Source organism: Nelumbo nucifera, chromosome 4 (genome assembly GCF_055504915.1).
Source record: "Nelumbo nucifera cultivar China Antique chromosome 4, China Antique-T2T, whole genome shotgun sequence".
In the NCBI taxonomy this organism is placed as follows: Eukaryota; Viridiplantae; Streptophyta; class Magnoliopsida; order Proteales; family Nelumbonaceae; genus Nelumbo; species Nelumbo nucifera.
In genome coordinates, this window is record NC_142652.1 from 52,405,249 (window position 1) to 52,417,500 (window position 12,252).

Genomic DNA, 12,252 nt, shown 5'->3' on the forward strand with positions numbered 1-12,252 from the left:
GCGTTTGTCTCGCCGAAACGACAAATGGAATTTGCAAATACGATATCGAAATAAAATATTAATAAAATTGGGGTGCAACACGAGGACTTCCAAGGAGGTCACCCATCCTAGGACTACTCCCGCCCATGCACACTTAACTTCGGAGTTCTGATGGGATCCGGTGCATTAGTGCTGGTATGATCGCACCCGTTTAATTCATGCTCGCTTAGATCTTTATGCACTATCTTGCTCCCCTCCATTAATTGTTTTAGATTTGAAAAAACTGTGTATGCAGCCTTCCTCCCTTGGTAACCGTGCACAAGCTCGTACGTGAGCAGAGTGTTTGCATTTCAGATCTGCCGCACCCCCGGATAGATGCAATACTATCGCGGGGCCCACAATGCATGACGAATGCCGAAAGCCCGGTTCTTGCATCGTTGCCATTCAGTAATGACGATCGTGCCGCAAATGGTCCGAGTATCCGACGCATTGTTTCCAGTTGTCTCCCAGAAACAACAAATGGAATTTGCAAATACAAATCAAAATAAAATATTAATAAAATTGGGGTGCAACACGAGGACTTCCCAGGAGGTCACCCATCCTAGTACTACTCTCGCCCAAGCACGCTTAACTTCAGAGTTCTGATGGGATCCGGTGCATTAGTGCTGGTATGATCGCACCCGTTTAATTCATGCTCGCTTAGATCTTTATGCACTATCTTGCTCCCCTCCATTAATTGTTTTAGACTTGAAAAAACTGTGTATGCAGCCTTCCTCCCTTGGTAACCGTGCACAAGCTCTTACGTGAGCAGAGTGTTTGCTTTTTAGATCTGCCGCACCCCCGGATAGATGCAATACTATCGCGGGGCCCACAATGCACGACGAATGCCAAAAGCCCGGTTTTTGCACGGTTCTCATTCAGTAATGACGATCGTGCGGCAAATGGTCCGAGTATCCGGCGCGTTGTTTGCGTTTGTCTCGCCGAAACGACAAATGGAATATGCAAATACGATATCGAAATAAAATATTAATAAAATTGGGGTGCAACACGAGGACTTCCCAGGAGGTCACCCATCCTAGGACTACTCCCGCCCATGCACACTTAACTTCGGAGTTCTGATGGGATCCGGTGCATTAGTGCTGGTATGATCGCACCCGTTTAATTCATGCTCGCTTAGATCTTTATGCACTATCTTGCTCCCCTCCATTAATTGTTTTAGATTTGAAAAAACTGTGTATGCAGCCTTCCTCCCTTGGTAACCGTGCACAAGCTCCTACGTGAGCAGAGTGTTTGCATTTCAGATCTGCCGCACCCCCGGATAGATGCAATACTATCGCGGGGCCCACAATGCATGACGAATGCCGAAAGCCCGGTTCTTGCATCGTTGCCATTCAGTAATGACGATCGTGCCGCAAATGGTCCGAGTATCCGACGCATTGTTTCCAGTTGTCTCCCAGAAACAACAAATGGAATTTGCAAATACAAATCAAAATAAAATATTAATAAAATTGGGGTGCAACACGAGGACTTCCCAGGAGGTCACCCATCCTAGTACTACTCTCGCCCAAGCACGCTTAACTTCGGAGTTCTGATGGGATCCGGTGCATTAGTGCTGGTATGATCGCACCCGTTTAATTCATGCTCGCTTAGATCTTTATGCACTATCTTGTTCCCCTCCATTAATTGTTTTAGATTTGAAAAAACTGTGTATGCAGCCTTCCTCCCTTGGTAACCGTGCACAAGTTCCTACGTGAGCAGAGTGTTTGTATTTCAGATCTGCCGCACCCCCGGATAGATGCAATACTATCGCGGGGCCCACAATGCATGACGAATGCCGAAAGCCCGGTTCTTGCATCGTTGCCATTCAGTAATGACGATCGTGCCGCAAATGGTCCGAGTATCCGACGCATTGTTTCCAGTTGTCTCCCAGAAACAACAAATGGAATTTGCAAATACAAATCAAAATAAAATATTAATAAAATTGGGGTGCAACACGAGGACTTCCCAGGAGGTCACCCATCCTAGTACTACTCTCGCCCAAGCACGCTTAACTTCAGAGTTCTGATGGGATCCGGTGCATTAGTGCTGGTATGATCGCACCCGTTTAATTCATGCTCGCTTAGATCTTTATGCACTATCTTGCTCCCCTCCATTAATTGTTTTAGACTTGAAAAAACTGTGTATGCAGCCTTCCTCCCTTGGTAACCGTGCACAAGCTCTTACGTGAGCAGAGTGTTTGCTTTTTAGATCTGCCGCACCCCCGGATAGATGCAATACTATCGCGGGGCCCACAATGCACGACGAATGCCAAAAGCCTGGTTTTTTCACGGTTCCCATTCAGTAATGACAATCGTGCCGCAAATGGTCCGAGTATCCGGCGCGTTGTTTGCGTTTGTCTCGCCGAAACGACAAATGGAATTTGCAAATACGATATCGAAATAAAATATTAATAAAATTGGGGTGCAACACGAGGACTTCCCAGGAGGTCACCCATCCTAGGACTACTCCCGCCCATGCACACTTAACTTCGGAGTTCTGATGGGATCCGATGCATTAGTGCTAGTATGATCGCACCCGCTTAATTCATGCTCGCTTAGATCTTTATGCACTATCTTGCTCCCCTCCATTAATTGTTTTAGACTTGAAAAAACTGTGTATGCAGCCTTCCTCCCTTGGTAACCGTGCACAAGCTCCTACGTGAGCAGAGTGTTTGCTTTTCAGATCTGCCGCACCCCCGGATAGATGCAATACTATCGCGGGGCCCACAATGCACGACGAATGCCGAAAGCCCGGTTCTTGCATCGTTGCCATTCAGTAATGACGATCGTGCCGCAAATGGTCCGAGTATCCGACGCATTGTTTCCAGTTGTCTCCCAGAAACAACAAATGGAATCACCCATCCTAGTACTACTCTCGCCCAAGCACGCTTAACTTCGGAGTTCTGATGGGATCCGGTGCATTAGTGCTGGTATGATCGCACCCGTTTAATTCATGCTCGCTTAGATCTTTATGCACTATCTTGCTCCCCTCCATTAATTGTTTTAGACTTGAAAAAAACTGTGTATGCAGCCTTCCTCCCTTGGTAACCGTGTACAAGCTCTTACGTGAGCAGAGTGTTTGCTTTTTAGATCTGCCGCACCCCCGGATAGATGCAATACTATCGCGGGGCCCACAATGCACGACGAATGCCAAAAGCCCGGTTTTTTCACGGTTCCCATTCAGTAATGACAATCGTGCCGCAAATGGTCCGAGTATCCGGCGCGTTGTTTGCGTTTGTCTCGCCGAAACGACAAATGGAATTTGCAAATACGATATCGAAATAAAATATTAATAAAATTGGGGTGCAACACGAGGACTTCCCAGGAGGTCACCCATCCTAGGACTACTCCCGCCCATGCACACTTAACTTCGGAGTTCTGATGGGATCCGGTGCATTAGTGCTGGTATGATCGCACCCGTTTAATTCATGCTCGCTTAGATCTTTATGCACTATCTTGCTCCCCTCCATTAATTGTTTTAGATTTGAAAAAACTGTGTATGCAGCTTTCCTCCCTTGGTAACCGTGCACAAGCTCCTACGTGAGCAGAGTGTTTGCATTTCAGATCTGCCGCACCCCCGGATAGATGCAATACTATCGCGGGGCCCACAATGCATGACGAATGCCGAAAGCCCGGTTCTTGCATCGTTGCCATTCAGTAATGACGATCGTGCCGCAAATGGTCCGAGTATCCGACGCATTGTTTCCAGTTGTCTCCCAGAAACAACAAATGGAATTTGCAAATACAAATCAAAATAAAATATTAATAAAATTGGGGTACAACACGAGGACTTCCCAGGAGGTCACCCATCCTATTACTACTCTCGCCCAAGCACGCTTAACTTCGGAGTTCTGATGGGATCCGGTGCATTAGTGCTGGTATGATCGCACCCGTTTAATTCATGCTCGCTTAGATCTTTATGCACTATCTTGCTCCCCTCCATTAATTGTTTTAGATTTGAAAAAACTGTGTATGCAGCCTTCCTCCCTTGGTAACCGTGCACAAGTTCCTACGTGAGTAGAGTGTTTGTATTTCAGATCTGCCGCACCCCCGGATAGATGCAATACTATCGCGGGGCCCACAATGCATGACGAATGCCGAAAGCCCGGTTCTTGCATCGTTGCCATTCAGTAATGACGATCGTGCCGCAAATGGTCCGAGTATCCGACGCATTGTTTCCAGTTGTCTCCCAGAAACAACAAATGGAATTTGCAAATACAAATCAAAATAAAATATTAATAAAATTGGGGTGCAACACGAGGACTTCCCAGGAGGTCACCCATCCTAGTACTACTCTCACCCAAGCACGCTTAACTTCGGAGTTCTGATGGGATCCGGTGCATTAGTGCTGGTATGATCGCACCCGTTTAATTCATGCTCGCTTAGATCTTTATGCACTATCTTGCTCCCCTCCATTAATTGTTTTAGACTTGAAAAAAACTGTGTATGCAGCCTTCCTCCCTTGGTAACCGTGCACAAGCTCTTACGTGAGCAGAGTTTTGCTTTTTAGATCTGCCGCACCCCCGGATAGATGCAATACTATCGCGGGGCCCACAATGCACGACGAATGCCAAAAGCCCGGTTTTTTCACGGTTCCCATTCAGTAATGACAATCGTGCCGCAAATGGTCCGAGTATCCGGCGCGTTGTTTGCGTTTGTCTCGCCGAAACGACAAATGGAATTTGCAAATACGATATCGAAATAAAATATTAATAAAATTGGGGTGCAACACGAGGACTTCCCAGGAGGTCACCCATCCTAGGACTACTCCCGCCCATGCACACTTAACTTCAGAGTTCTGATGGGATCCGGTGCATTAGTGCTGGTATGATCGCACCCGTTTAATTCATGCTCGCTTAGATCTTTATGCACTATCTTGCTCCCCTCCATTAATTGTTTTAGATTTGAAAAAACTGTGTATGCAGCCTTCCTCCCTTGGTAACCGTGCACAAGCTCCTACGTGAGCAGAGTGTTTGCATTTCAGATCTGCCGCACCCCCGGATAGATGCAATACTATCGCGGGGCCCACAATGCATGACGAATGCCGAAAGCCCGGTTCTTGCATCGTTGCCATTCAGTAATGACGATCGTGCCGCAAATGGTCCGAGTATCCGACGCATTGTTTCCAGTTGTCTCCCAGAAACAACAAATGGAATTTGCAAATACAAATCAAAATAAAATATTAATAAAATTGGGGTGCAACACGAGGACTTCCAAGGAGGTCACCCATCCTAGTACTACTCTCGCCCAAGTACGCTTAACTTCGGAGTTCTGATGGGATCCGGTGCATTAGTGCTGGTATGATCGCACCCGTTTAATTCATGCTCGCTTAGATCTTTATGCACTATCTTGCTCCCCTCCATTAATTGTTTTAGATTTGAAAAAACTGTGTATGCAGCCTTCCTCCCTTGGTAACCGTGCACAAGCTCCTACGTGAGCAGAGTGTTTGTATTTCAGATCTGCCGCACCCCCGGATAGATGCAATACTATCGCGGGGCCCACAATGCATGACGAATGCCGAAAGCCCGGTTCTTGCATCGTTGCCATTCAGTAATGACGATCGTGCCGCAAATGGTCCGAGTATCCGACGCATTGTTTCCAGTTGTCTCCCAGAAACAACAAATGGAATTTGCAAATACAAATCAAAATAAAATATTAATAAAATTGGGGTGCAACACGAGGACTTCCCAGGAGGTCACCCATCCTAGTACTACTCTCACCCAAGCACGCTTAACTTCGGAGTTCTTATGGGATCCGGTGCATTAGTGCTGGTATGATCGCACCCGTTTAATTCATGCTCGCTTAGATCTTTATGCACTATCTTGCTCCCCTCCATTAATTGTTTTAGACTTGAAAAAAACTGTGTATGCAGCCTTCCTCCCTTGGTAACCGTGCACAAGCTCCTACGTGAGCAGAGTGTTTGCATTTCAGATCTGCCGCACCCCCGGATAGATGCAATACTATCGCGGGGCCCACAATGCATGACGAATGCCGAAAGCCCGGTTCTTGCATCGTTGCCATTCAGTAATGACGATCGTGCCGCAAATGGTCCGAGTATCCGACGCATTGTTTGCGTTTGTCTCGCCGAAACGACAAATGGAATTTGCAAATACGATATCGAAATAAAATATTAATAAAATTGGGGTGCAACACGAGGACTTCCAAGGAGGTCACCCATCCTAGGACTACTCCCGCCCATGCACACTTAACTTCGGAGTTCTGATGGGATCCGGTGCATTAGTGCTGGTATGATCGCACCCGTTTAATTCATGCTCGCTTAGATCTTTATGCACTATCTTGCTCCCCTCCATTAATTGTTTTAGATTTGAAAAAACTGTGTATGCAGCCTTCCTCCCTTGGTAACCGTGCACAAGCTCGTACGTGAGCAGAGTGTTTGCATTTCAGATCTGCCGCACCCCCGGATAGATGCAATACTATCGCGGGGCCCACAATGCATGACGAATGCCGAAAGCCCGGTTCTTGCATCGTTGCCATTCAGTAATGACGATCGTGCCGCAAATGGTCCGAGTATCCGACGCATTGTTTCCAGTTGTCTCCCAGAAACAACAAATGGAATTTGCAAATACAAATCAAAATAAAATATTAATAAAATTGGGGTGCAACACGAGGACTTCCCAGGAGGTCACCCATCCTAGTACTACTCTCGCCCAAGCACGCTTAACTTCAGAGTTCTGATGGGATCCGGTGCATTAGTGCTGGTATGATCGCACCCGTTTAATTCATGCTCGCTTAGATCTTTATGCACTATCTTGCTCCCCTCCATTAATTGTTTTAGACTTGAAAAAACTGTGTATGCAGCCTTCCTCCCTTGGTAACCGTGCACAAGCTCTTACGTGAGCAGAGTGTTTGCTTTTTAGATCTGCCGCACCCCCGGATAGATGCAATACTATCGCGGGGCCCACAATGCACGACGAATGCCAAAAGCCCGGTTTTTGCACGGTTCTCATTCAGTAATGACGATCGTGCCGCAAATGGTCCGAGTATCCGGCGCGTTGTTTGCGTTTGTCTCGCCGAAACGACAAATGGAATATGCAAATACGATATCGAAATAAAATATTAATAAAATTGGGGTGCAACACGAGGACTTCCCAGGAGGTCACCCATCCTAGGACTACTCCCGCCCATGCACACTTAACTTCGGAGTTCTGATGGGATCCGGTGCATTAGTGCTGGTATGATCGCACCCGTTTAATTCATGCTCGCTTAGATCTTTATGCACTATCTTGCTCCCCTCCATTAATTGTTTTAGATTTGAAAAAACTGTGTATGCAGCCTTCCTCCCTTGGTAACCGTGCACAAGCTCCTACGTGAGCAGAGTGTTTGCATTTCAGATCTGCCGCACCCCCGGATAGATGCAATACTATCGCGGGGCCCACAATGCATGACGAATGCCGAAAGCCCGGTTCTTGCATCGTTGCCATTCAGTAATGACGATCGTGCCGCAAATGGTCCGAGTATCCGACGCATTGTTTCCAGTTGTCTCCCAGAAACAACAAATGGAATTTGCAAATACAAATCAAAATAAAATATTAATAAAATTGGGGTGCAACACGAGGACTTCCCAGGAGGTCACCCATCCTAGTACTACTCTCGCCCAAGCACGCTTAACTTCGGAGTTCTGATGGGATCCGGTGCATTAGTGCTGGTATGATCGCACCCGTTTAATTCATGCTCGCTTAGATCTTTATGCACTATCTTGCTCCCCTCCATTAATTGTTTTAGACTTGAAAAAACTGTGTATGCAGCCTTCCTCCCTTGGTAACCGTGCACAAGCTCCTACGTGAGCAGAGTGTTTGTATTTCAGATCTGCCGCACCCCCGGATAGATGCAATACTATCGCGGGGCCCACAATGCATGACGAATGCCGAAAGCCCGGTTCTTGCATCGTTGCCATTCAGTAATGACGATCGTGCCGCAAATGGTCCGAGTATCCGACGCATTGTTTCCAGTTGTCTCCCAGAAACAACAAATGGAATTTGCAAATACAAATCAAAATAAAATATTAATAAAATTGGGGTGCAACACGAGGACTTCCAAGGAGGTCACCCATCCTAGTACTACTCTCGCCCAAGTACGCTTAACTTCGGAGTTCTGATGGGATCCGGTGCATTAGTGCTGGTATGATCGCACCCGTTTAATTCATGCTCGCTTAGATCTTTATGCACTATCTTGCTCCCCTCCATTAATTGTTTTAGATTTGAAAAAACTGTGTATGCAGCCTTCCTCCCTTGGTAACCGTGCACAAGCTCCTACGTGAGCAGAGTGTTTGTATTTCAGATCTGCCGCACCCCCGGATAGATGCAATACTATCGCGGGGCCCACAATGCATGACGAATGCCGAAAGCCCGGTTCTTGCATCGTTGCCATTCAGTAATGACGATCGTGCCGCAAATGGTCCGAGTATCCGACGCATTGTTTCCAGTTGTCTCCCAGAAACAACAAATGGAATTTGCAAATACAAATCAAAATAAAATATTAATAAAATTGGGGTGCAACACGAGGACTTCCCAGGAGGTCACCCATCCTAGTACTACTCTCGCCCAAGCACGCTTAACTTCGGAGTTCTTATGGGATCCGGTGCATTAGTGCTGGTATGATCGCACCCGTTTAATTCATGCTCGCTTAGATCTTTATGCACTATCTTGCTCCCCTCCATTAATTGTTTTAGACTTGAAAAAAACTGTGTATGCAGCCTTCCTCCCTTGGTAACCGTGCACAAGCTCTTACGTGAGCAGAGTGTTTGCTTTTTAGATCTGCCGCACCCCCGGATAGATGCAATACTATCGCGGGGCCCACAATGCATGACGAATGCCGAAAGCCCGGTTCTTGCATCGTTGCCATTCAGTAATGACGATCGTGCCGCAAATGGTCCGAGTATCCGACGCATTGTTTGCGTTTGTCTCGCCGAAACGACAAATGGAATTTGCAAATACGATATCGAAATAAAATATTAATAAAATTGGGGTGCAACACGAGGACTTCCAAGGAGGTCACCCATCCTAGGACTACTCCCGCCCATGCACACTTAACTTCGGAGTTCTGATGGGATCCGGTGCATTAGTGCTGGTATGATCGCACCCGTTTAATTCATGCTCGCTTAGATCTTTATGCACTATCTTGCTCCCCTCCATTAATTGTTTTAGATTTGAAAAAACTGTGTATGCAGCCTTCCTCCCTTGGTAACCGTGCACAAGCTCGTACGTGAGCAGAGTGTTTGCATTTCAGATCTGCCGCACCCCCGGATAGATGCAATACTATCGCGGGGCCCACAATGCATGACGAATGCCGAAAGCCCGGTTCTTGCATCGTTGCCATTCAGTAATGACGATCGTGCCGCAAATGGTCCGAGTATCCGACGCATTGTTTCCAGTTGTCTCCCAGAAACAACAAATGGAATTTGCAAATACAAATCAAAATAAAATATTAATAAAATTGGGGTGCAACACGAGGACTTCCCAGGAGGTCACCCATCCTAGTACTACTCTCGCCCAAGCACGCTTAACTTCAGAGTTCTGATGGGATCCGGTGCATTAGTGCTGGTATGATCGCACCCGTTTAATTCATGCTCGCTTAGATCTTTATGCACTATCTTGCTCCCCTCCATTAATTGTTTTAGACTTGAAAAAACTGTGTATGCAGCCTTCCTCCCTTGGTAACCGTGCACAAGCTCTTACGTGAGCAGAGTGTTTGCTTTTTAGATCTGCCGCACCCCCGGATAGATGCAATACTATCGCGGGGCCCACAATGCACGACGAATGCCAAAAGCCCGGTTTTTGCACGGTTCTCATTCAGTAATGACGATCGTGCCGCAAATGGTCCGAGTATCCGGCGCGTTGTTTGCGTTTGTCTCGCCGAAACGACAAATGGAATATGCAAATACGATATCGAAATAAAATATTAATAAAATTGGGGTGCAACACGAGGACTTCCCAGGAGGTCACCCATCCTAGGACTACTCCCGCCCATGCACACTTAACTTCGGAGTTCTGATGGGATCCGGTGCATTAGTGCTGGTATGATCGCACCCGTTTAATTCATGCTCGCTTAGATCTTTATGCACTATCTTGCTCCCCTCCATTAATTGTTTTAGATTTGAAAAAACTGTGTATGCAGCCTTCCTCCCTTGGTAACCGTGCACAAGCTCCTACGTGAGCAGAGTGTTTGCATTTCAGATCTGCCGCACCCCCGGATAGATGCAATACTATCGCGGGGCCCACAATGCATGACGAATGCCGAAAGCCCGGTTCTTGCATCGTTGCCATTCAGTAATGACGATCGTGCCGCAAATGGTCCGAGTATCCGACGCATTGTTTCCAGTTGTCTCCCAGAAACAACAAATGGAATTTGCAAATACAAATCAAAATAAAATATTAATAAAATTGGGGTGCAACACGAGGACTTCCCAGGAGGTCACCCATCCTAGTACTACTCTCGCCCAAGCACGCTTAACTTCGGAGTTCTGATGGGATCCGGTGCATTAGTGCTGGTATGATCGCACCCGTTTAATTCATGCTCGCTTAGATCTTTATGCACTATCTTGTTCCCCTCCATTAATTGTTTTAGATTTGAAAAAACTGTGTATGCAGCCTTCCTCCCTTGGTAACCGTGCACAAGTTCCTACGTGAGCAGAGTGTTTGTATTTCAGATCTGCCGCACCCCCGGATAGATGCAATACTATCGCAGGGCCCACAATGCATGACGAATGCCGAAAGCCCGGTTCTTGCATCGTTGCCATTCAGTAATGACGATCGTGCCGCAAATGGTCCGAGTATCCGACGCATTGTTTCCAGTTGTCTCCCAGAAACAACAAATGGAATTTGCAAATACAAATCAAAATAAAATATTAATAAAATTGGGGTGCAACACGAGGACTTCCCAGGAGGTCACCCATCCTAGTACTACTCTCGCCCAAGCACGCTTAACTTCAGAGTTCTGATGGGATCCGGTGCATTAGTGCTGGTATGATCGCACCCGTTTAATTCATGCTCGCTTAGATCTTTATGCACTATCTTGCTCCCCTCCATTAATTGTTTTAGACTTGAAAAAACTGTGTATGCAGCCTTCCTCCCTTGGTAACCGTGCACAAGCTCTTACGTGAGCAGAGTGTTTGCTTTTTAGATCTGCCGCACCCCCGGATAGATGCAATACTATCGCGGGGCCCACAATGCACGACGAATGCCAAAAGCCCGGTTTTTGCACGGTTCTCATTCAGTAATGACGATCGTGCCGCAAATGGTCCGAGTATCCGGCGCGTTGTTTGCGTTTGTCTCGCCGAAACGACAAATGGAATATGCAAATACGATATCGAAATAAAATATTAATAAAATTGGGGTGCAACACGAGGACTTCCCAGGAGGTCACCCATCCTAGGACTACTCCCGCCCATGCACACTTAACTTCGGAGTTCTGATGGGATCCGGTGCATTAGTGCTGGTATGATCGCACCCGTTTAATTCATGCTCGCTTAGATCTTTATGCACTATCTTGCTCCCCTCCATTAATTGTTTTAGATTTGAAAAAACTGTGTATGCAGCCTTCCTCCCTTGGTAACCGTGCACAAGCTCCTACGTGAGCAGAGTGTTTGCATTTCAGATCTGCCGCACCCCCGGATAGATGCAATACTATCGCGGGGCCCACAATGCATGACGAATGCCGAAAGCCCGGTTCTTGCATCGTTGCCATTCAGTAATGACGATCGTGCCGCAAATGGTCCGAGTATCCGACGCATTGTTTCCAGTTGTCTCCCAGAAACAACAAATGGAATTTGCAAATACAAATCAAAATAAAATATTAATAAAATTGGGGTGCAACACGAGGACTTCCCAGGAGGTCACCCATCCTAGTACTACTCTCGCCCAAGCACGCTTAACTTCGGAGTTCTGATGGGATCCGGTGCATTAGTGCTGGTATGATCGCACCCGTTTAATTCATGCTCGCTTAGATCTTTATGCACTATCTTGTTCCCCTCCATTAATTGTTTTAGATTTGAAAAAACTGTGTATGCAGCCTTCCTCCCTTGGTAACCGTGCACAAGTTCCTACGTGAGCAGAGTGTTTGTATTTCAGATCTGCCGCACCCCCGGATAGATGCAATACTATCGCGGGGCCCACAATGCATGACGAATGCCGAAAGCCCGGCTCTTGCATCGTTGCCATTCAGTAATGACGATCGTGCCGCAAATGGTCCGAGTATCCGACGCATTGTTTCCAGTTGT

At 46.8% G+C, this 12,252-nt stretch overlaps 25 non-coding genes across 25 annotated transcripts; all 25 read right to left on the reverse strand.

Annotated features, from left to right (window-relative positions):
• Positions 1–69: 69 nt before the first annotated feature.
• On the reverse strand, positions 70–188 carry LOC148797126 (5S ribosomal RNA). Its single transcript, XR_016069109.1, has one exon. It is a non-coding gene; the product is annotated as a 5S ribosomal RNA (ribosomal RNA).
• Positions 189–542: 354 nt separating this feature from the next.
• On the reverse strand, positions 543–661 carry LOC148797127 (5S ribosomal RNA). The gene has a single exon (XR_016071394.1). It is a non-coding gene; the product is annotated as a 5S ribosomal RNA (ribosomal RNA).
• Positions 662–1,016: 355 nt separating this feature from the next.
• Positions 1,017–1,135, reverse strand: LOC148797128 (5S ribosomal RNA). Its single transcript, XR_016074064.1, has one exon. It is a non-coding gene; the product is annotated as a 5S ribosomal RNA (ribosomal RNA).
• A 354-nt stretch (positions 1,136–1,489) lies between these two features.
• LOC148797129 (5S ribosomal RNA) lies at positions 1,490–1,608 on the reverse strand. The gene has a single exon (XR_016074079.1). It is a non-coding gene; the product is annotated as a 5S ribosomal RNA (ribosomal RNA).
• Positions 1,609–1,962: 354 nt separating this feature from the next.
• On the reverse strand, positions 1,963–2,081 carry LOC148797130 (5S ribosomal RNA). The gene has a single exon (XR_016071395.1). It is a non-coding gene; the product is annotated as a 5S ribosomal RNA (ribosomal RNA).
• A 355-nt stretch (positions 2,082–2,436) lies between these two features.
• Positions 2,437–2,555, reverse strand: LOC148797131 (5S ribosomal RNA). Its single transcript, XR_016070195.1, has one exon. It is a non-coding gene; the product is annotated as a 5S ribosomal RNA (ribosomal RNA).
• A 762-nt stretch (positions 2,556–3,317) lies between these two features.
• Positions 3,318–3,436, reverse strand: LOC148797132 (5S ribosomal RNA). Its single transcript, XR_016074066.1, has one exon. It is a non-coding gene; the product is annotated as a 5S ribosomal RNA (ribosomal RNA).
• Positions 3,437–3,790: 354 nt separating this feature from the next.
• LOC148797133 (5S ribosomal RNA) lies at positions 3,791–3,909 on the reverse strand. Its single transcript, XR_016074806.1, has one exon. It is a non-coding gene; the product is annotated as a 5S ribosomal RNA (ribosomal RNA).
• Positions 3,910–4,263: 354 nt separating this feature from the next.
• Positions 4,264–4,382, reverse strand: LOC148797134 (5S ribosomal RNA). Its single transcript, XR_016071782.1, has one exon. It is a non-coding gene; the product is annotated as a 5S ribosomal RNA (ribosomal RNA).
• A 355-nt stretch (positions 4,383–4,737) lies between these two features.
• LOC148797135 (5S ribosomal RNA) lies at positions 4,738–4,856 on the reverse strand. The gene has a single exon (XR_016075678.1). It is a non-coding gene; the product is annotated as a 5S ribosomal RNA (ribosomal RNA).
• Positions 4,857–5,210: 354 nt separating this feature from the next.
• On the reverse strand, positions 5,211–5,329 carry LOC148797136 (5S ribosomal RNA). The gene has a single exon (XR_016074560.1). It is a non-coding gene; the product is annotated as a 5S ribosomal RNA (ribosomal RNA).
• A 354-nt stretch (positions 5,330–5,683) lies between these two features.
• Positions 5,684–5,802, reverse strand: LOC148797137 (5S ribosomal RNA). The gene has a single exon (XR_016072887.1). It is a non-coding gene; the product is annotated as a 5S ribosomal RNA (ribosomal RNA).
• A 356-nt stretch (positions 5,803–6,158) lies between these two features.
• Positions 6,159–6,277, reverse strand: LOC148797138 (5S ribosomal RNA). Its single transcript, XR_016069110.1, has one exon. It is a non-coding gene; the product is annotated as a 5S ribosomal RNA (ribosomal RNA).
• A 354-nt stretch (positions 6,278–6,631) lies between these two features.
• LOC148797139 (5S ribosomal RNA) lies at positions 6,632–6,750 on the reverse strand. Its single transcript, XR_016071396.1, has one exon. It is a non-coding gene; the product is annotated as a 5S ribosomal RNA (ribosomal RNA).
• A 355-nt stretch (positions 6,751–7,105) lies between these two features.
• LOC148797140 (5S ribosomal RNA) lies at positions 7,106–7,224 on the reverse strand. Its single transcript, XR_016074067.1, has one exon. It is a non-coding gene; the product is annotated as a 5S ribosomal RNA (ribosomal RNA).
• Positions 7,225–7,578: 354 nt separating this feature from the next.
• LOC148797141 (5S ribosomal RNA) lies at positions 7,579–7,697 on the reverse strand. Its single transcript, XR_016074092.1, has one exon. It is a non-coding gene; the product is annotated as a 5S ribosomal RNA (ribosomal RNA).
• Positions 7,698–8,051: 354 nt separating this feature from the next.
• On the reverse strand, positions 8,052–8,170 carry LOC148797142 (5S ribosomal RNA). Its single transcript, XR_016074561.1, has one exon. It is a non-coding gene; the product is annotated as a 5S ribosomal RNA (ribosomal RNA).
• A 354-nt stretch (positions 8,171–8,524) lies between these two features.
• On the reverse strand, positions 8,525–8,643 carry LOC148797143 (5S ribosomal RNA). Its single transcript, XR_016071244.1, has one exon. It is a non-coding gene; the product is annotated as a 5S ribosomal RNA (ribosomal RNA).
• Positions 8,644–8,999: 356 nt separating this feature from the next.
• On the reverse strand, positions 9,000–9,118 carry LOC148797144 (5S ribosomal RNA). Its single transcript, XR_016069111.1, has one exon. It is a non-coding gene; the product is annotated as a 5S ribosomal RNA (ribosomal RNA).
• Positions 9,119–9,472: 354 nt separating this feature from the next.
• Positions 9,473–9,591, reverse strand: LOC148797145 (5S ribosomal RNA). Its single transcript, XR_016071397.1, has one exon. It is a non-coding gene; the product is annotated as a 5S ribosomal RNA (ribosomal RNA).
• A 355-nt stretch (positions 9,592–9,946) lies between these two features.
• On the reverse strand, positions 9,947–10,065 carry LOC148797146 (5S ribosomal RNA). Its single transcript, XR_016074069.1, has one exon. It is a non-coding gene; the product is annotated as a 5S ribosomal RNA (ribosomal RNA).
• Positions 10,066–10,419: 354 nt separating this feature from the next.
• Positions 10,420–10,538, reverse strand: LOC148797147 (5S ribosomal RNA). The gene has a single exon (XR_016074104.1). It is a non-coding gene; the product is annotated as a 5S ribosomal RNA (ribosomal RNA).
• A 354-nt stretch (positions 10,539–10,892) lies between these two features.
• LOC148797148 (5S ribosomal RNA) lies at positions 10,893–11,011 on the reverse strand. The gene has a single exon (XR_016071398.1). It is a non-coding gene; the product is annotated as a 5S ribosomal RNA (ribosomal RNA).
• A 355-nt stretch (positions 11,012–11,366) lies between these two features.
• On the reverse strand, positions 11,367–11,485 carry LOC148797149 (5S ribosomal RNA). Its single transcript, XR_016074070.1, has one exon. It is a non-coding gene; the product is annotated as a 5S ribosomal RNA (ribosomal RNA).
• Positions 11,486–11,839: 354 nt separating this feature from the next.
• Positions 11,840–11,958, reverse strand: LOC148797150 (5S ribosomal RNA). Its single transcript, XR_016074117.1, has one exon. It is a non-coding gene; the product is annotated as a 5S ribosomal RNA (ribosomal RNA).
• Positions 11,959–12,252: the final 294 nt, after the last annotated feature.